We start from the raw sequence: 20,301 nt of genomic DNA, 5'->3' as shown, positions 1-20,301 counted from the left end.
GAAGGATGGGAGAAAGATTTGACTCAGTTCACATTTCAAGCCAAATCGATCAAATTCACATTTTCCGAAACATTATGAGAAAGGAAACCCAGCCATCCTTTCAAATTTGCACTTATCCAAATTTTGTTCTTCAACCAAACATTTTTTACAAAAATGCATCTATTCATGGGAAATGTGCACAAAACTGAATATATTAGTCAAAATAACATACAAAAATGTATTATATTTTGAAAAATTGCTTGCAAAAATGTGTACATTAGTCCAAACTGCATAAAATGTGTTTATTAGGAGAAATTCATACTAAAATGTTGGATTTTCATGAGGATTTTTTTAAAAAAAAAATTGAAAATTTGTGCCAAAAGAACCGAATTTAAGGTTGGAAAAACGAGAAACTGAGAGAACCAAAATGGACAGATCCTCCTGTTCTTACACAGCATCCATCACTCCCATTCAAGTCACTTCAGAACAGCATCACGATAGGTAGGGTATCCATTTCTCTGCACATCAGAATGTAACTCTTGCGTTGAAGGAGGAGCGGCTGAATTCTGAACCCCTTCGATGAAAACTTTGTCAAATTGCTCCACAAGCAGAGGAGTCCTATTCCATAGCATCATGCCTGATCGAGCCCTGTTTGAAACTCCAAGCTGGTGACAGTTGCTTCTTCTCCATCTACAAGGTGGGATAGTTCTGTCTCTCCATAGAATTGGGGTGGGGGTGGGAGACATGGGGTCAGCGCAACCATATAGCTGAATAAGGCAGCTGGCTGGGGCTAGGGATGAATGATTTTCGGCAGTCTTCTCTAGCCTGGTGTCTTCTAAATCAGTGGTTCCCAAACTCACCGCCACCACCACCAATGGACCACTTGAGAATTGTTGAGGGTCTTGGTGGACCACTTAATGGTTTTTCTGCCAGTTGTAGCAACTATTCTAGGTGCTCTGTGGTTTTTAATTGTATTTGTATTGCTTCTTTTATTTCTTATATACTGTATGTTACTGTTTTGCATAGTATTCAGATTGGAATGCAAACACATTACCAAAAAAAGAAGCAATACAAATGCAATTAAAAATCATTATGAATATTTAATGTGATGGATGTGTCATCTTCTGTCTTCAACCACAGATCAATCCACAGACACGTCATGGACCACGCAAATGAAGCTGGCAGACCACTGATAGTCCACAGACCACAGTCCGTGAACCCCTGCTCTAGCTGTTTTGGACTACAACTCCTTTCAGCCCAAGTTGTAGTCCAAAACAGCAGGAGGGCTCCAGGCTGGGGCTGAGGCTGATTTAAGGGTATTTCCCTTGCATTTGTTTGGTTATAATTTGGGATGTGGGGGAGAGAGCCATGCTGGGACCTACAGAAATCAGGGCCAGCCCAAGACTTTTTACTGCATGAAGCAAAGCGCAGAATGGCACTTCCTCATTCCATGCACAGAAGCCAACCGGTCTGGGAGATTAATCTAATTTCAACGCTGGCAGTGAAACCGTGTCTCCTTTCCACCTGAGGGCTGCAGGCCAGCTTAGAGGGCACAGGCCAGACTGCTTTGCACAAAGGGTTCTGTCCTCCAGCTGGAATGACTGGCTGAGCAGCTGCTACCACTGCCTTCCTTACCTGCCCCAATTATCCACTGGATAAGGAAACTGCCTCACTCTGCCTAACGGTAGGGCCAGCCAAGACAGAAATATGAAGTTTTGCACAGCTTCTGGCATTAAAAGAGCCTGGCTGCAGCCCTTCAGGAAGCAGCTTTGCAGCTGTGCTTGTCCAATGTTGCAAGCCATTCTGGGGCACAACTCCCAATTTGTATGAGAACTGGGGTGTGTGTGTGAAAAGCCTTGAGACAGCCTGGGATGAGGAGGGTGGCGTGCAGAGTCTCCCCTGGACCTTGATGTCAAGGAAGAGGTATGGTATACAAAAACATAGATCAGTGGCTCAAAGATTGCTTAGGGCAGCCTTTCCCAACTAGTGGGCCACCAGATGTTGTTGGACCACAACTCCCATCAGCCTCAGCCAGCATTGCCAATGGTCAGGAAAGATGGGGATTGTGGTCCAACAATATCTGGTGGCCCACTAGTTGGGAAACGCTGGCTTAGGGAATCAAGGTTCCCATTATCAGCTTGTGCCTCATATATATGAAGTGTATCAAGTGTGCTGTCTGTGTCTTTTGGACAGGCCCTGAACACTAGTCGGCTAAATGCCAAGGTGGTTGTGAGCATCAAAATGCAGAATCAGATCATCAGACCCTAGTCTTCTTCTGCAACTTAGGAAGCTGCCTTACACCTTGCCAGACTATCAGCCCATCTAGCACAATACTGTCCACACTGATTGGCAGCAGCTTTCCAGGATTCCAGGGGTCTCTCCAGTCTTCCTGGAGATACTGCAGATTGAGTTTAGGACCTTCTGCATGCAAAGCAGATGCTCTACCACTGAGCTACAGCAGCTTCCTGGCGTCTTCCTGAGGACAAAGGATAGCCTTTCCTTGAAGCATTCCCAACAGATGCCTCTCAATTCTCTTCCTAAAATCCTTCCTGGAAGGATATTATTATTATGCAACCTCCCTACAGAATGCATCTTTTGAAAAAGAGAGCCAGCTATTTGCTCTTGCCAATTGCTCACGCTTTGCTAAGCAACTCTCTTCAACATCTAGAATCCCTCCCAGGTTACCAGGCTCTGGCAGCCGTTGACAGTGGCACATTTCACACCCACATGCTTACCCAGTCATGTGCTGGCTTCTGCTGCCTGAGTCAGGTTGGGATCTGATGCATCCGTTGCACACAGGTAGCGGTCACCTGCCTGCCATTGTCATTCGCGGATTTGGTCAGCTTGGAATTTGGGAGAGGCATCTTGCCAGGATTGCTCACCTTGTCAGAGCCAAGCTGTTGCATTGCATCATCAGAAGGCATGAAAACAGACAGCTCTCTCATCTCCCTCTTCCTCCTCATCTTTTCAAAGGCCAAGATTCAGTCCCGAGCCAGTCACATAACACTCATGCTTAGGGATGGATGAATCCCTCCATTTTCTGATCCTTGACATCACTTTTGCACATGTTGATTTACAAGTTCCATTTCTGTGTCAATTTGCAATTTATTTTCTTTTAATTTGCACAAAAACTAGCAATTCAGTATAAATTCTTAAATGACTTTTCTCTCAAAATATGCACTACTAAATATGCACCTACTGGGCTAAGTTCAAGGTGTTACTATTAATATATAAAGCCCTTTACAGCTTGGGACCAGTTTAGTTGAGGGATTAACTTGCCCCATATCTGACCACTTGACTCCTTTGATCTGTGAAATTTGGACTGTAACAGGTGCCCAATAATATTAGTTCCACACATGTAAGAAATCAATCTTCCATCGTGACAACACCTACACTTTGGAACTCCCTGTGTATTGACATTAAGCAGGCACCTTCGCTGTACTCTATCTGGCACCTGCTAAAATCATTTTTTTGTTCAGGCAGGCCTATCAAGACGCATAGAAGTCTTTTAGCTCATAGATTTTAATTATTTTTTTAAAAAAATTATTTCCTGTTTTTAACTCTTTTATTGGTAATTTTAATGTTTCCCCCCTCTCTTGTAAGCCACTTGGAGGTTCTATTTATAATTAAGTGGTATATCAATTTTTGTTAAATAGATAAAAATGCTAAATCTCTTTTGTTTCAAAATACGCATTTTGATATGTTTCTTGAGCTGAGAACCATGCCAGAGCATTGGGAAAGGGCAAGAGTTGGTGGATAACCGAGTTCCAGGCTCCACATTAGTCTACAGATGCTGATCAGCTTAGTTCATATTGGAATTCACAAAGACCTAATTTGTCAAGCAGCGTTGGTTATCCTATGGCAGGATTTCCAGATGGCATTCCCCTCTTTCAAATAAAAACATAGGAAACTATCTAGTACTGAGTCAGACTATTAATCCATCTAGCTCAGTAATGTCTACACTGACTGGCAACAGCTCTTCAGGGTTGCAGACATTCCCAGCCCCATCTGGAGATGCCAGATTGAATCTGGGACCTTCTGCATGCAAAGCAGGTGCTCTGCCATTGAACATATAGCTACTTCAGCAGTATTTAGATTTGGGATCAGGTGAGACCAGGGCCTCCACTGAGAAGGCACTGCTATATTCTCCTCCCACACGTTCATTGAGAGGACTCGCTGTAGAACATGGTTTGCTGGCCTTAAAGGACAGGAACAAAAGAACCTGCTTTATACCAAATCAGACCATTGGACCATTAGCTCAGTACTGGGCTATTTAGCCCCCCATTATCTATACTGACTGACAGTCATCAAGATTCCAGGTCTTTCCTAGCCCTACCAGCAGATGCTCTGTCACTGAGCTGTGGCCCAAGTCTTTCCTAGCCCTACCAGCAGATGCTCTGTCACTGAGCTGTGGCCCAAAAGATTTCTTGAAAATAGAGTCACTCATCAGTCACATTATTTATTGTCAAAGTCATAGGTTTATAGCTATATAGGTTCCAATGCAGCAAATGCTTAATCGTTATCTCCATAGCAATGGATTTGCCTGTGACGCCCTTCCCTGGCTCTCCCTGTCAGGTTCCTACCTGCTCGTGGTTACTGCCTGTCACTAGGCACCACCAGGGACTCCACCAGTCCGGACTGTCCTTTTTTATGGTTTCTCTCCCCGCTCTAGCATAGACCTCAACAGATCCCCCTGCTAGGCAGCACCACCAGTCACGTCCTATAACCCGTATTCCCAGAGACTCTGCCTGAGTCTCTCTATCAGGTTACCTCTGTGACTGCGTGCTTAAGCTGTCCCAATCCCTTTGTATCAATGCAGATAATCCTGGTTTGCTCTGAATACTTGTGGTGTTATTCTCTTCACCGCTGCCACCATTTGTTACCCTTCAGCCTTGGTATTTACCTTACCCTCCCTTCTGGTCTGTGGAACCCCAGCCAAGGATCAGGCCTTTGGTAAACCAAATATATTTATTAAATAACAGAGATAACAAGATTACTTTATAAAGGCACTTAAGCATATGGTTTCATCTATTCCTGAGGTACTGGTCTTAGTATTAATCCGAACTCCACACTCTCCTCACATCCACCAACTCTCCACCCAATCTCCTCTCAAAAACCCACCAAAACAACCCACTCACGTTCACCATCCACCCAGATTTAACTGTCATCCTTCCATTTATACCCTCAGCCATTCTAAACACTCAGCCAATCATCCAGCATTCTACTGCCCATTCACTCCCCCCTCCTCTTTCATTCCACTTACCATGTATCTCCTATACAAACAGCACTTACCATATATACACTAATACATGAACATCACATTGCCTCCACAAAAGATTCCTGTTGGTTTTGCCTATGCTTTTAGGACTTGATTTTAGAAACACATTTTTCCAGGTTTTTGCCCTGTAGCTTGCAGCATGGCTCACTTTTTGAAGTCATCTGAAATGACTTGCTATGCTGGCTCCATTCTGCAGGGTACTCAGGCTGTGATCTGTATTTTGCCCTAATTTTGCCCTATTTTGATCAGGGTTGGTTGGACATCTGTTTTCTCCAGGCTTGCAGAAATATTTGGGAATGGGAGGGGTTGGACTAGGCCTTTGAGACTGTCTCTAGCTCTGCATTTTAGGGTTTCTCCTCATGTTTATTTTAAAATAATCTTTGGTAGTTTCCTTCCAAAGAGAAAAATGGGATTGTGGCTAGCAACCAAAAGAAGATTAACATTAGAAACAAACCATACAGGAAAATTATTCAATCTTACCTTTTTGTTTGTCCTGGTGAAATCTTTGGCCCTTCATTCCCATGGCCTCCTGCACCAGATGTTTTGGACTACCACTCCCATCAGCCCCCCGAAAAGAATGGCCTGTAAGCTCCTCAGGGTGGGGGCCTGTTTTGTATTCAGTAGAGCGCCATGCATACTGATAGTGCTATATCAGTAGTAGCAATGATGGGTAATGGTCATGGCTCAGTGGTAGAGCACCTGCCTTGCATGCAGAAGGCCCCAGGTTCAGTCCCTGGCATCTCCACACAGGACTGGGAGAGAACCCTGAGAGAGCAGCTGCCGGGCAGTGTAGACAAGACTGAGCTAGATGGACCAATGGGTCTGACTCAGTATAAGGCAGCTCCCTATGTTACTTCCTGATATAAAGAGGAAAATAATGATACAACAGCAGGGAAAAGAAACTCAGCAATAAAAACTCTCATCCCCAAACACCCCCCCTTTCCAAAAGAAAAAGGCCCATCTGAAACACCAGTCTAAAAGCCAGATGCCTTCTCTGGAGAAGGACCAGGCCCACACACTCACCTACTTAATCTGTAAAGGTGGGGCAGGATACAAGGCAGGCCAGGCTCTTATGAGAAAAGGCAGGCCTTAAAGTATCCAAGTCCCAAGCCATTAAGCCAGTCCCTTGAATTGGGTCCAGAAGCAAACAGGTGCCAATGTGCAGCTTCAGTTTAGATCTCTCACTGCTATATTTTCTACCGGGTAAAGCGAATGGGGACTTCTCAAAGGTAGCCTTGCTTGCTTACAGCAGTCCAACTTGGATGTTACTAAGGCATAAATGACTCTGGCTATGTCACACCTCACTAGAAAAAGGTGCAACTGGCATACCAGCTTCAGTAGCTAAAACTTGTTGTTGGCCATCTCCACCACCTGTGCATCCAGGAGCGGAGCTGGTTCCAAAAGTGCCCCCAACTGCAAATCTGCTCGTCTGGAGAGAGTGCAATTTAGGGTGACCGTATGGCCTGCTCTACAGAGACAGTCCCCTATTTGAAGAGCTATCCAGCGCCGTCACATCCTGGTCAGATGGCCCAGGATACCATGGTTGTCTTTATTGAAAAATCACTGAGAGATCAGGTTTTAATACTGAGATATTCTAAAAATATTCGAAACATGAAATTGTAGATTTTCAGCTTCTGGAAAACGACCGGTGATTCTGGATTATGATTATTGTACCATCCATATAGCATGTATTGAGCATTCCAAATACTTCCCATGTATTTTATCTCAGTAATACTAATAGAAGCCTCTGCAAGAGCCCTATGAGGTAGACCGCTATTATTTGATCTCCTTATATTTTAGAGGAGGACAAAGGCTGAGAAAGATCAGTTTGCTTAAAGCCATTCAGTGAGTTCATGGTGGAGAAGAAACGAATTTGAAGCATGGATTTCTTGAGTCACATTTTGCACTTATAGTCACTATGGCTGGAATTCAATGTTAGTTCTACTCAGAGTGGAGCCATTTAAATTAATAGGCATGACTCACTTAGGTCCATTAATTTCACTGGGTCTACTCTGAGTAGAATTTAGCTGGATCCAACCCATTGTGACACCTGCACAAAGGCCATGTAGTTTCAAAGACCACATACCTTCCTGATTGGGCTGTCATAGCATCACATAGTGGTGAGAAGTATCAAAGCCCAGGAACACCTGCTTCAAATCTCACCTGAGCTATTGATTCCTTTGGTGGCCCTTAAGGGAAAAGTCTGGTGAGACCTCCTTGTTGTGTGTGGATGGTGCTGTTTTGGCTACGAAAGGATTGGCACTTGGAGAATGCAATTGCTATTAGAATGTATCAGGGATGGGGAACCTGTGGCCCTTCAGACGCTGTTGGACTATAACTCCCATCATCCCTTGTTGCTTGCCAGTGGCTAAGGCTGGTGGAAGTTGGCGTCCAAAAGCATTTGGAGCAGGGTAGTGATCTCAGGCCTGGGAAGGGGCAAATGCGGCCCTCCAGGCCTCTCTCTGTGGCTCTTGGAACACTTCCCTGGCTGCATTGCTTCTCCCCATCCCTCCTTTGCCCCATGAGTGCTTTTCCCTTGCCTGGAATGCATCCTTGAGCTCTGATACTGCCTCTTCCTTGTCTGGATGGAGGATGGAGAGGAGTGTGCGAGAGTGTGTAGAAACAAGTCTGCTGTATAAAGGTAAACTTTACATTGATTGCTCTGCTCACTTTTACCTCTGGCCCCTCCTAGCATGAGCATGTGGCCCTTGGAAGGTTGCCCAGAAGGCAATGTGACCCTCAGGGTGACCCCTGATCTGGAGGGTCACAAGTTCCCCATCCCTGGTATATAAGACAGATGGGTGGATATGACAGACAGGGGGATGGTGACTGAACTAGGAAAGCAAGCCGAAGAATGCTGTCTCGCCCAGCCTTTGGTTTGTTCACAGGCATTGCTGCCAAACTCAGTCGCTTAACCTGATTCTTGCCGGTTACCTTTCTTCCCCTCCTGCCAGGAGCCAAGAGCAGTGGGATGGGCAGATTTTGTTCTCAGAGGAGAACCCTCTTGCTAATCCAGGCTGTCTTGCCATCCATACCAGGGCTTGTCAACTTTTGTCAGACCTGCTTTTGCTTCTTAGGAAATTGGCCTTGGGACCCCTTGTCAGCAAGTCATGAACCAGCCCAGAGACCCTTGCAGCTTGGCTCAGAGAAAACTGCAAAGGTAGCTATTTCAGGAAGAGAGTGTGGGAGCTGCTGTGGCGGCCTTCTCCGGAAGGTGCTCTCCTGATGTTACTGGACTCCAGTTCCCATCATACCCAGCAACTGGCCATATGCACTGAGGCTGATGGAAACTGGAGTTCAGCAACAATGGAAGTGCATTAAGTTGGCTATCCCTTGTCTAGAGCCTCATATCTTGTCTGGGGGCGTAGCTGGCAGCAGGTGGGCCTGGGATTGAACTTGCAGATCTTTTCTGGTTTCATCAATGAGCTGCTAAATTCTGCCCTGGGCATGACCCATTGGGCCTTACCTGCTCCAGCTCCATCCTCTGCCCCTGTTCAGCTGGGCAGTATTTTTAAACTAAAAAGTTGTCAACCCAATTTGTAATCATGCAAATCCTCCTCCCTGCCCCCAATATACATACATTATTTAGTCCAGTTTCCATTGCCTGCTTAATCAACATACCTTACAGTCTAGCTTATTTGGGGATCTGAATTGTGACATGGGGGGCCCTTCTTGGCCAAGGGAAGGCTTTTCCTTTTTTATATTCCATGAAAAGGGTAGGTTGTGATGGATAAGAGCTTTGCAGGGACCCCCCCACCCCAATCAGTCTGCCAATTTTTTTTCTTTTCTCTTTTGGACTATTCAAGAAGTCAGGAGTTAATATAGTCCAGTTGTCCACCCCTAATTATTAAAGACAGTCCCTGATTTCGGGTCTAGCTTTTGTCTTTTGGGGATGCCTTTAACGAATGTTGGGGATGCAAGGACAACAGTAGTGCAATGCTATACATGTCTACTTGGCAGTAAGTTCAGTGGCACTTCCTCCCACGTAACTCGGTATAGCCCAAAACACCATCTAATGCAGAAATGGGAAGCCTGTGGCCCTCCTGACATCATTGGACTACAACTCTCATCATCCCTGACCATTGGCCATGCTGGCTGTGCATAGTGTGCCATTCATTTTGCATGCTGTAGCTGACAAAGTTAACTTGGAAGAAGTCTTGTGGTATGGGGGTGCTCTCCAAGATTATGCTGTGGCTTTTGGAGACCTGATGCACTTCAGACTTGTGAGTGTGAGAGCATATATTAAACCAGTTATTTTTTTCTAATATATCTCTTTTTTAAACCCAAATAACATACAGCATTGGCATTGGCATCATGCCACATTGTGTGTGGCTGACATCGACCTGTCTTGGTTCTCCAAACACCCAAATGTCAGTGTACTGTTTCCTCTCTATCCCCCATATAACTTCTGTTGTAAATTAAGCATTCTTAACATTTTGTATTGAAGTCCGACATGTAAGAACCACTGTGAAGAGTGGGTGATACTCCCAAGTAGGAATGGAAGGATCTGTCAGTTTCAGTTTCTTTCAGTTTCTCATTTTTCCAATCTTAAATTCACTTCTCCACATTTCTGCAGCAATTTACAATTTTTTTTAAAAAAAATCCTCAGAAAATTCAGCATTTTAGTGCAAATTTATGCTAATATACACATTTTTATATGCAGTTTTGACTGATGTAAACATTTTTGCAAGCAATTTCTCCTAACAGTGCATTTTTGTATGTTATTTTCACTAATATATTCATTTTTATGCACACTCTCCTCTAATATATGAATTTTTGTAAAGATTGGAGAACTGCATTCCAAAATTCCAATAAGTGCAAATTTCAAGGGAAGGCTGTGTTTCAGTTCTCATATTGTTTTGGGAAGTACAAATTAGATAGATTTGGCTTGAAATGCAAATTGCATAAAAAAATTCCCCTTCCCTACTCATGAGTAAGAACCACTGTGTACAGTGGGTAATGCTCCCAAGTAAGAATCATCATCATAATCTTTTATTACCTGCCCTTCACCCAAATATCTCAGGGCGGGTTACATCAATTTTAAAATATAGCATTAAAAACAACCTAAAATCACAAAAATAGGGTGGGTGCTAAAAATATATGTCTCAGGTGACAGGCCAAGGCAAAGAGGTGTGTCTTCAGCATTTGCCTAAAATTGTACAATGAAGTTGCAAGACGCTCCTCAGTGGGGAGGAAGTTCCACAATTTAGGGGCCACCACAGAGAATGCCCTCTCGCAGGCCACCACCACCTCAAACTTCCAAGGGTGGCAGAACTCCAAAAAGCCCCCCTCTGTTGATCTTAGCACCTGAGAGGGTCTGTAGGGAAAGAGGCGATATGCATAGGGCTGTAGCTTTTATGTTTCTCTCCCTCTTCCCCATGGAAACTATTATGATTAATTTACTAGCATGTACCTTGCTTCTGAAGTCAGAGCAGGACAGGATTTTGCTGAATAAATAAACACAGCATAAATCAGGTGGTGAAGAGCCTGCAGCAATGCCTTGATGTTGTGGGGAAAGGGGTATGTTCAACCAGTGATCCTGGGTGTGATTAAAGGTGACAAATATGCATGTACACAAGAGTGTCTCTGTGAAATCTTGGAGGGTATGGAACTTGGCAAGTTTCATTAAAAGGCCTGCCAGCACAATACTTTGACCTGGAGAAAAAGGATAGGTCACAAGACCAAGTTCAGGAAAGAGAACAATGCTCTGTGTGTATATATATACACAAAGTAAAAAGGAGCCAGAGACAATCTAGAAAGGAACTGATTAATGATTTCCTCTAATCCAATTTTGGATCTTGGGCACAGTCACATCTTTTTTTATCAAGTCTGCCAGCAACTTGGCAGTCCTGACAGCAGTTGATGCAGAGTTAACTGCTGTGCTGGATCCTAAGAAACAGCTCCTCACAGGAAACGCCCTCTCTGGATATGGGCAACAACCTTTCTTTCAAGCTTCTGTACTGCTAATGGCTAAAATTGCTCCCTCGAGTTGCCGTGGATGTTGTTGAGTAGAAGATGAAATGAGCATTGATGGCTGGTGGGTGCTAGATGTTGAACACACCCCATCTGCTTGGAGGAGGTGGGTAGGCTAAGGAGAAAGAGTTGGGAAAGTGGAATGTAGTTACCACAGGAGACAGAGGTTGTTTTTTGTAGCCTTGGCAGAGGGTGCAAAGGCTTGCTACTGCTTTTGGAAAACTGATGCAGTCAGCACTGTCTTCGTAGTTGCCTGAAAAAGGCTGCCCTGAAAACTTCTTACCACTCAGGGAAGTGGGGAGTGTGAAACTGTCACATCTCTCTTCATAATACCTGCAAACTCTTTGGCGGGTCTGACAGCAGCTCATTTGTAAAGGGCATAGTTAATGACCACTCCATATCTTCAGAGACAGGTTCCTGGCGCAGAGTGCAGCCAAGAGAGGTAGCACAGCAGCCATTGGCCATTTGCAAATTGCTGTTTAGGATCTGGCTTGGGGTGCCTAGACATGCCAACTTGCACAGCTTGCCCGCAACAGTTATGAGATATTTGGGATTAGGGAGTTGCTTCTATTTCAAGCAGTTCTTGCTGGGATTTCTCCATTCCTGGATTATATGGATAAACCTTTCTGGAACTAATCTGTGGCAGTGGTGTGAAGCCCTACTTTTGGGAAGCAGGATTGGGCCTAAAGATTTCTGGTCCCTTTGACCCAGTGTGTTGTAGTGAACAAAATTTCACATTTAACTGAGGCAGACCTGGGCTCAAATCCCTGAGCGACCATGAAACTGACAAGGTGACCTTGGCCAGACATTGTATCTCAGCCTAACCGAAGGCCCGTCTGCCATATACATTTAAAGCACTATTCTACTACTATTTAAAACAGTCATGGCTTCCCCCAAATAATTGTGGGAACTGTGGTTTGTAAAGGGTGCTGAGAGTTAGGAGACACCTATTCCCCTCACAGAACTACAGTTCCCAGAGTTCTCTGGAGGAAGGATTGATTGTTAAACCTCTCTGGGGTTTGTAGCTCAGTCTGTTGACCAAGACTGCTAACTGTGGAAAGGCAACTTTAAGGCTCCTGCTGACTCTCCCCTTTTATGGTTCCTTCTCTTTAAGTCAGACTTTGACTTGATAGCTTTAAAATAGAGGACACCTTTAAATAAAGGGGTGCCCTCTGCAAAGTAGGATATGTGACTACTCTAGACTGGAGAGCTTGACCTCATGGCACTCTTGGACATTATGGAAAATTAAATATGGCACCCACTGATGTAGGAAGGGGCTGAGCTTGCCTAGGGTCTTCTCAAACCTTGAGCTGGCCCCAGGAATAACTTCTGAGTTCTGGGGGAATCCTCCTTGACCCAGCTGCCTCTAGCCTTGGGATAGCCAACGTGGTACCCTCCAGATGTTGTGTATTACAGTTCCCATCATCTCTGATCATTGACCATAGTGGCTGGGGCTGATGGGAGAAGGAATCCAACTACTGTGATTTATTTATTTATTTAATAAAATTTATATACCACTTGTATATAAAGACCTCTAAGCAGTTTACAAAAGAAATTAAAATTAGCAATAAATTTATATACCACTTGAATGTAAAGACCTCTAAGCGGTTTACAAAAGACATTAAAATTAGCAATAAAACAGTTAAAAACAAGTAATTAAAACATATTTAAAACAATTAAAACAGCTGCTAACTAAAAAAATTAAAACAGATCAACATCTATGTGTCTGGATAGGCTTGCCTAAACAAAAAAGTTTTAAGCAAGCGCCGAAAGGAATACCATGAAGGCACCTGCCTGATGTCAATAGGTATTGAGTTCCAATGAGTAGGTGCTGCCACACTAAAAAAAATGATTCCTTACAAGTGTGGGACAAATATTATGTGGCACCTATAACAGTGCCTGTTCCACAAATCAAAGTGTTCAAGCAGGCACATATGGGGTAAAGCAGTTTCACAAGTAAACTGGTCCTAAGCTGTTTAAGCGCTTTATATACCAATAGTAACACCTTGAACTTGGCTTGGTAACAAATTGGCAACTAGTGGATATCTCTGATCATTGCTGTTATATGCTGACAGGGTCTCACTGCCATCAGCATTCTGGCTGCAGCATTCTGCACTAATTGCAGTTTCCAGGTCAAGTGCAAGGGAAGCCCTGCATACAGGGCCGGTTCTAAAGGGCAGCCAGGTTGGGCACTGGCCCGATGGCCCCGGAGTTACAGGGGGGCCCTCAGCTGCCCCTCTGCTCCCCTTCTGTGATCTGCGGGGCCCCCACGCCCCCCCTCCACCTACCTGTCTGCTGTCTTTTACCATTGCCCTTAACGAAGATGGCGGCCGCGGTTTCCCTAAGGTACTGAAGCCCCTGCCGCCATCTTAGTTGATGGCAGAGATGCGCACACATAGCACACACACTTGCCATCATCAAAGATGGCGGCAGAGGCATCATCCCCTTAGGGAAACCGCGGCTGCCATCTTTGTTAAGGGCAATGGTAAAAGACAGGAGACAGGTAGGTGGGGGTTGGGGGGGGTTCTTCGTGCACACACACACACGCCGGGGGCCAGGGCAAGCTGATGCCCAAGGGCCCCGGCATTCCTGGAGCCAGCCCTGCCTGCATAGAGTGCATTGCGGCCATCCAGTCTATTGTGGTCAAGCTCCCCTGGTCCAGGAATGGTCATAGTTGTCTCACTAGGTGCAGCTGGTAAAAGGCGCCTCTGGCCACTGAGTCTACCTGAACCTCCAGCATCAGAGCCGGATCCAGAAGCAGACTGCATACTGCTCCTTCAGGGGGAGTGCAACTCCATCCAGGGTAGGTAATTGACCAATTTCTCAGATACTGGAACCGCTCACCCACAGTGACTCTATCTTGCCAGGATGCAAGCTTATCTTATCTTCCTTCATCCATCCCACTACTGTGTCCAGGCACCGGTCAAGGGTACACACAGCTCTCCTGATTTGCATGTTATGGAGAAGTAGAGCTGAGTGTCATCAGTATACCAATGACACCTTGCCCCAAAACTCCTAATGACTGCTCCCAGCAGCTTCATATAGGTATTAAATAGTATTAGGGATAAGATGGTTCTCTGCAGCACCCCACAGCACAACTGCCAGGGGCCCAGAAAACAATCATCCAGTGCTACTCATGTTGACTACCTCTGCTGTGGACTTTTAACATTGCTTCTGAGCAGATGCCCACTTTGTGGCTTTTGCTCTTTCCCAGATCTTTGTGGCTGCCATATCTTGCAAGACTAAAACACACATCTCTGTTGTCTGACAACAAGACCAAGGCATCTCTGATAACCTCCCCTGCAAGGGATTGGGCTGTGCCTCTGTCGTGGAAACTGGGCATCATTCCTGCTATATTGCCTCAGTTTTGTGCCTTCCCGAAGCCTTGGCTTTGGCACATCTTCCAGACGTCCACCTCACAGGGTGGTTGAGGGTGTGAATCAGGATTATCCCTGTGTGTGCCATTCTGAGCTTCTTTGGAGGAAGAGCAGGATTCAGATATGATCAACTGTAAATAAGTATAAAATTCCCATTATGCACATCTGCTTAATTGCTGCTTTTATGTAACTGTGCAGAGCTCCATAATGAAAACCGAGAAACAGGATGGTGGGGAGAGATCAAAATATTAAGAATACCACCTCGGCCTTTGTGAAACAAGGTGATAGAGGCTACCCTCCTATACACATTTACTTTAGAGTAAGTCCATTGAACTCAGTGGGACTTGTGCCCAACAAAGTTCTAATCAGAGTAGACCCATTGAACCTAAGTGAGTCATGTCCTTTAACTTCAATGGGTCTACTCTGAGAAGGACTAGCACTGGATACAACTCTTATTTTTGCGCAGACATGCACAGGATTGTTCTGAAAGAGAACCTCAACTAGGTAGTAAACAATCAGGATCTTTGTAATAAGGATTGGAAGCAGGGATGCAAAGATCTATCAATTTTGGTTATTTCAGTTTTTCATTTTTCCAATCTTAAATTCAGTTCTCCACGTTTCTACAGGAATTTGCATTTTTTTAATCCTCATGAAAATTCCCCAGCATTTTAATGTGAATTTCTCCTAATAAACAAATTTTTGTAGATAATTTTGACTAATGTACACATTTTTGCAAGCTATTTCTTGTCATATACAGTAAGGCCCCACTCATATGGCGGGTTATGTTCCGGACCCATGCTGTAAAACGAAAACCGCTGTAAAGCGGAACTCATTGAATAGAATGGCACGCGATGCCCGAAAACCGCCGTAAAAGCGGAACAAGCGCCGTATGAGTGGGGCTTGCGTCTAATTGAGACCGCTGTATTAGCGAATCGCTGTAAAGCGAAGCGCCGTAAAGCGGGGCCCTACTGTAGTGCATTTTTGCATGTTATTTTCACTCATATATTCATTGTTATGCACATTTCCCCCTAATATATGCATTTTTAAAAACATTGGTTGCCAAACTGCATCACAAAATTCAGTTCTCATATTGTTTCAGAAAGAGCAAATTTGATAGATTCGGTTTGAAATGTGAACTGAATAGAAATTCTTGCCCATCCCTAATTTGAACTTGGTCACACTAGGGCTTAGCCCCTGAACCTCATGAAACACTACAGCTCAGCCCTGAAGAATGAAGTGCCTGCTGAGCAAGTTAAGAGTGCTTTTTTCTTCACCACTGACTAACTATGCCTAGCCTCCAAGCATCCAAGATCATGATACTGAGGGCTCATTCACATGGGAGCTGAACTTCACAGTAAAGATGCAGCTTTTGCCATCACAATAGATTTACAAGGTTCACACTTCCTGCCTTCAAATCCGCTGTTTTCCTTTCACACAAGTAGGTGTTCCTCTGGAAAGGTTTAGTATCGCTGTTTTCTTGTGGCCCCGCCCCTAATTTTACATTCTTACTCCCTCCAGAGTACTGATATTGCTAATGGAGAAAAAAAAGGTAAAGGTGTCCCCGCACTTGTAGTGCGAGTTGTTTCTGACTCTTAGGGTGATGTCTTGCGACATTTACTAGGCAGACCATATATATGGGGTGGAATTGCCAGTTCCTTCTCCGGCCTTTCTTTACCCCCCAGCATATGCCGGGTACTAATTTTACCAACCACGGATGGATGGAAGGCTGAGTGGACCTCGACCCCTTTTACCGGAGATTTGACTTCCTCCTTCCATTAGAATCAAACTCCGGCCGTGAGCAGAGCTTCGGCTGCGTTACCGCCGCTTACCACTCTGCGCCACTGAGGGTCTTCGCTAATGGAGAAAGGGAGGGATTTTTTGTCAGTTTCATTGTTTCTTGTCAATTGCATGCCTCTCTGAGGGGAGAGCATGGGGGTACAATTGACATGAAACTAAAGAGAGGGGGGAGTGAGTGAAAGCCAGCTTTTGGGGGCGGCAGAGAGAGAGGGAGCTGGCAATGGGGCATAAGAGAATGCGCCCACTAAAATAACATTGAGGCAAAGCACCTACACGGAGGAGCACAGCAAACCCGAGACGGTTTTTCCTTTCCTTTTCACATTAAAATTGGATTGGTTTGATACGGGAAAACTGTGTGATAGCTGCTGATTGCCTGCAACGTCATGTGAACCATACAAATTAAACAGGGATGCAAGTAGCACCAATCTCACAGTAAATCACTGTGTGAACCAGTCCTTAGGTAAACCTTTGCCCCAGCGTATTCTGAAATGTAATACTTGAAATAAATGCATTTCTCTTACATTCTGGCTAATAATATACACAGCTGCCTTATACCATGATAGACTAACTTGGTTCATCTAGCTCAGTACTCTCTACACTGACTGACAGCACCTCTCCAGGGTTTCACTCTTTCTCATAGGGAAGAGTAGAAATACCAGGGATATAACCTGGGACCTTTTGTGTGCAAAGCACGTGCTCTACCACTAAAGTGCAACACCTAAACTAAGTATGTGATAAAAAATACAGCAAAAAATACATTTAATTTGGATGTGCTACTGCCTTGCAAGTGATGATATGGCATATTTTAATGGTATTCTGTTTTTTACCTCTGAAAAAAAACAACAAAAAAGCAGAGATCTTTCCAAATAAAAACAATTCCCCATGCATTCTGCTTTTATATTCCTCATTTTATTATCTGGATTTTTAAACCCACACGTTTCTAACAGCAAGGGCCACTTCAAGGACTGTTGCAGCTGGGAGGCTGTGATTATGGGGGTTGCTGACAGATTCTTCTGCTCTGTGCAATCAGCTCTTGTGCAACCAGCTCTTGCCGATGGCCTGATGCTCAAATACAGCTGTTTGTTCTCTCCCTTTCATCAAAGAAAGTGGGGCTCTTGAATTTTTGTTCCAAACTGGGCCTGTGCAAGCACAGATAAGACCTCATTTTGCTCCTTGCTAAGTGCGATGCTGCACCTTTTTTACTGCTCATAGCTGCTATTACGAAGGTAGTTTTGGTGCTATCAGATGGATTTATTAGGCCCAAAAAGGGTTAAGTTCCAATCAGTTGAATTCTGACAGGGGGAAAAAAAAGCAGGCGTGGGGAGACTGTCAGGGAGATAGCTATAAATACAAGCAGCTTCTCAGAGCACAAAAGGATCAGGGTTGACAGGGAAGGGCCTTGATCCCACTGCAGGAGCAGGTGCTCACATAGATGGAAGTAAAATGAAGGGTGAAGTGAAAAAAAGAGGGAATGAGGGTGACAGGAAGCAAGGAATGGAAGGAGGCACAATATGCAGCAAATCTATTATTATTATTTTATATTATTATTATTAGTGTTTTTTGTGTGACAATACTCAAGGTATGAGCACCTGCACTTCATTTTTTACCAAAAAAGCACTACTGATGATGATCATATTTATTACCCGCCCTTCACCAGCAGGGCCCAGGGTGGGTTACCACAGTTTAAAATTCAATATTAAAAACAATTAAAACAAATTATAACAGCAGAATTACAGTGGGCATCTCAAGTGCCAAAGGCCAGGGTAAAGAGGTGCACATATTTATTCAATAGCATTGTAGGGGGAGGGACATGATACTTTATTTCTTTTCTTTAACAAAATTTATACACTGCTTGATTGCACATAAAACCTTGGGTAAGTGGTTTACAAAAAATTAATAAAAGAAACATTAACAATGTCAATAAAAACAATTAAAAACAGGAATTAAAAATTCAAGATATAAGATCAACAATTGCTAAAAACAGACTAAAATGCATGTCAACATCTACATATCTGGATAGGCTTGCCTGAACAAAAAACGGTTTTAGCAGATGCTTTATAGATTTATAAACTGTTTCACAGCAAAAAGTTACCAAAGCAGTGTACAATAAAATAACATTTTGTTAATATACAGACTTTAAAAACAATGAACCCATCTCTACAATTGTACAGTTAATATTCCATAAAATGGCGGGCCACATTCACACCATACATTTATTTCACTATTATTCCACTATTAAACAGTCATGGCATCCCCCAAAGATTCCTGGGAAGGGTAGTTTGTGAAAAGTGCTGAATGTTGTTAGGAGACTCCTGTTCTTCTCATAGAGCTACAATTCCAGTTCTCTGGGAACAGGGACTGACTGTTAACTCTGAGAATTTGGCTCTCTGAGGAGAACAGGAGTCTCCTAACAGCTCTCAGCACCTTTCACAAGCCACCCTTCCCAGGATCCTTTGGGTGAAGCCATGGCTGTTTAAAGAGGAATAATAGTGGAATAAATGTATGGTGTGAATGTGGCCTGGGTTACACAGGGAAAGCCTTCTTAAACAAAAACATATTCACTAATAGGCAAAAAGCCTTGCGGTTTAAGAATGTACCTATAGCCCACAGATATTTCTATCAAACTTTAAAAAGCAGGGAAATTGGGCAGCTATAGTGAATGCACCAGGGGAGCAGGAGACCTGAACTCCTCTCTGAGATATTGGACTGCCCTACAAAGTTGTCAAAATGCAAACACAATTTGGGTTGGTCTTTCACAGTCCAATCCACTTGCTGTGTAGCTTGGAAAAAATTGGTAACGTGCCTCTGAGCATATGGTAAGTGGTGGCAACACCTGCCATCTCCAAAGATGGAGAATTATATTTTTGTATGTTTGTTGGTGTTCTTCTTACTTTGCTTCTTTCCTGTGTTACTAATGTTTCTACAGAGAATCTAAACCAGGAAAATTTCCCCCCTCCTTATTCATCCTAGAAATCTATGTCAACTGTATTTTTATTAATTTCAAAGCCTTTTTATTGGTCATTGTCATGTGATGGTGAAGACAGCCTTTTGCGTTTCAAATTGGAGGTTATGTCCTATTTCTATTTTGGGTGCATTAACAGTTGAATCTGAAACTGCAGTTTGATGTAAAATCAGACTGATTCCAATATGTTGCTACTTCAGCAATGACTGTAGCTGTTGGATAAAAGAGGATGCAAGTTTTCAGCCTGCTATGTTTAAACCACTTCATTTAAGGCAAGGTGTTCACGATCAATTAAAAACATAGAGCACACCTAGAATTTTGCTAGAATATATTTCACCTCCCACTGTTTTATCTTGTGCAAATTGAGACACTTCTGAGGTCCACTGGAGACTATTTTGCAAAAGTCAGTGCCATTATTCCACAATTATGTTTGGAGTTTTTTTAGAATAAATTTTGCAAAGTGTTGCTGTACTTCACATATTCATAGAAACAAATGCAAAAGAAAATGATTTCCTATAGGAAACTTCACTAAAGTTGCAAAGTAAATCAGACATATTTAAAGTGACCATCTGAACTATATCAACTGTCTTAATAATGTTGCTTCCTCCCGGCTAAAAATCTTCTTTCTATTATTTGGGCTGATTACAGGTGTTGCCACCACTCACCATATGCTCAGAGGCACATGTTACCAAATTCTTCCAAGCTACACAGCAAGTGGATTGGACTGTGAAAGACCAACCCAAATTGTGTTTGCATTTTGACAACTTTGTAGGGCAGTCCAATATCTCAGAGAGGAGTTCAGGTCTCCTGCTCCCCTGGTGCATTCACTATAGCTGCCCAATTTCCCTGCTTTTTAAAGTTTGATAGAAATATCTGTGGGCTATAGGTACATTCTTAAACCGCAAGGTTTTTTTGCCTATTAGTGAATTTCCCTG

The 20,301-nt window shown here is 43.7% G+C and overlaps 1 protein-coding gene across 3 annotated transcripts in view; it reads left to right on the top strand.

The window, feature by feature from the left end:
• The window catches only part of PHYHIP (phytanoyl-CoA 2-hydroxylase interacting protein), a 68,653-nt gene that overhangs the window by 10,516 nt on the left and 37,836 nt on the right, over window positions 1-20,301 (top strand). The window contains exon 1 of one of the 3 annotated variants that reach the window (XM_061592791.1): window positions 599-676. The exons of the other annotated variants lie outside the window; for them this stretch is intronic. The gene's annotated coding sequence lies outside the window, so the exon portion shown is untranslated. Of the gene's footprint in view, window positions 1-598; window positions 677-20,301 lie in introns of those variants that run through there. 3 annotated transcript variants of the gene reach the window in all.

Source organism: Rhineura floridana, chromosome 12, assembly GCF_030035675.1.
Source record: "Rhineura floridana isolate rRhiFlo1 chromosome 12, rRhiFlo1.hap2, whole genome shotgun sequence".
NCBI lineage: Eukaryota > Metazoa > Chordata > Lepidosauria > Squamata > Rhineuridae > Rhineura > Rhineura floridana.
Note: the sequence above shows the minus strand (reverse complement) of the source record. Positions and strands in the feature narration are given on the sequence as shown.